We start from the raw sequence: 1,835 nt of genomic DNA on the forward strand, positions 1-1,835 counted from the left end.
ATAGATAGATAGATAGATAGATAGATAGATAGATAGATAGATAGATAATAAAAATCCCATGAAAGGCTGTAGACGTCTGCTAAGGCCCCTGTAACAAAATGTCTCAGACTGGATGGCTTAACTAATAGAAACTTATTTGCCCACAGTTTGGGGACTGAGAGTGAGTTTAAGCTAGACCATCAGCTGGTTGGATTTCTCCTGAAAGCTCTTCCCCACTGGTTTGCAGATGACTCTGGGTCTCCAGCAGCCTTCTTTGCAAGTGGCTTCTGGTGTTTCTTAGCAGTGGTGGAACTCTGTCTTCAAGGAACAAGATATAACTGGATTGGGAGCCACCCTAAGATAATTATTTTCCAGTTGCAGTGATGGCACATGTCTTTAATCTTAGAATTTGGGTGGCAGGGGCAGGTGGATTTCTGTCAGTTCCAGGCCATCCTGGTCTACGTAGTAAGTTCCAGGCCAGCCAGGGCAGTGAGAGCCTGTCTCAAAATTCAAACCAACCAACCAACCAAACAAACAACAAAAACCCTTATTTTAACCAATGAGTTCTGGGAGAAAACTTTCTTCAAATGTAGTCACATTCTGAGGCCCTAGAGGGCTAAGGCTTCAGTGTATGAGTTTATTTTGTGGAGAAACAATTTAGTCTATGCCATAGCTATTCTTGGTTGTCAATGTGACTACATCTAGAAATAACTAAAACACAAAAAATAGAGGGCCCACCTGTGAGGGATTTTTACTGGGATACTAGGCCAGAAACATAGATGGACATTTCTGTAGCTTTCTACAATGTCCACATTTATTAATGATAAATTCTGAAGGATTGTGGTTTTCATTGGTAGTCGTTTCTGTGTTAGCCTGGAATTCTCTTAATAACCGACCATTGGGAAGCATGAATTCTTTTATTCTCAGTTACTAATATCACCTCTCAGATCACATATGACACAATAGTGACATATGCATATAACTGTGTACCTGCAGGCTACAAGTGGTTCCAAATGGGTTAGTGTTCAGGGAGTCCAAAGACTTCAGGGAGGCCATAGCGGAAGCAGAGGCAGAGATGGGGAACAGGTTAAGGGAACATCGGTGCAGGTCTGATGGGGTGATGCAGGAACTGTTGCTCCAGTATGTCCTTATTGCTCTTTGGGTAAGTTCTTGCATTTAGCATAAATAAGGTGCTCTAAGCTCTTCTTTTTCTGCTCCAAATCTGGTGTGGCCATGTTTTCGAACAAGTGGTTTTGAGTAAAAACGTTAGTTTATGTTTTGAAGTTAACGTAAGAAAACTTTCATTTACCTAGTAGCTTTGACTTTGTAAAACGATTTTGGGGGAAGGGCTCATGACTTAACCCAGCTGCAGGTATCTTGCAAACATAAAAAATTAGAAGGAAGGGTTCTGTTTCTGTACACAGCTACATTGAAGATAAGTCCCATGGCATACGGCAGAAGGGAGCTCATTTCCTTAGAAACATAGAAAACGGTTGGAGGATCTCCCCTCAAGGGCTGTTTGTGCAGGACGGTAAGGACTTAATAAATTGCCACAGGCTTAGCATTCAGTCCAACAATGGCAAAAGCAATCAACAAGAAAGTACTGGGGAGGCTAAACAACCCCACCCTGGCTGCCCAGATGAAAACCTCAGCAGCAGCAGGTCTGGTTTGAAGATAGAACAATGACATACCATTATTAAAATGCTAGCTTTTCAGCCAGGCGGTGGTGGTGCACGCCTTTAATCCCAGCACTAGGGAGGCAGAGGCAGGTGGATTTCTGAGTTCGAGGCCAGCCTGGTCTACAGAGTGAGTTCCAGGACAGCCAGGACTACACAGAGAAACCCTGTCTCGAAAAA

The sequence above is a fragment of the Grammomys surdaster genome, unplaced genomic scaffold, assembly GCF_004785775.1.
Source record: "Grammomys surdaster isolate TR1022 unplaced genomic scaffold, NIH_TR_1.0 134, whole genome shotgun sequence".
Classification (NCBI taxonomy): domain Eukaryota; kingdom Metazoa; phylum Chordata; class Mammalia; order Rodentia; family Muridae; genus Grammomys; species Grammomys surdaster.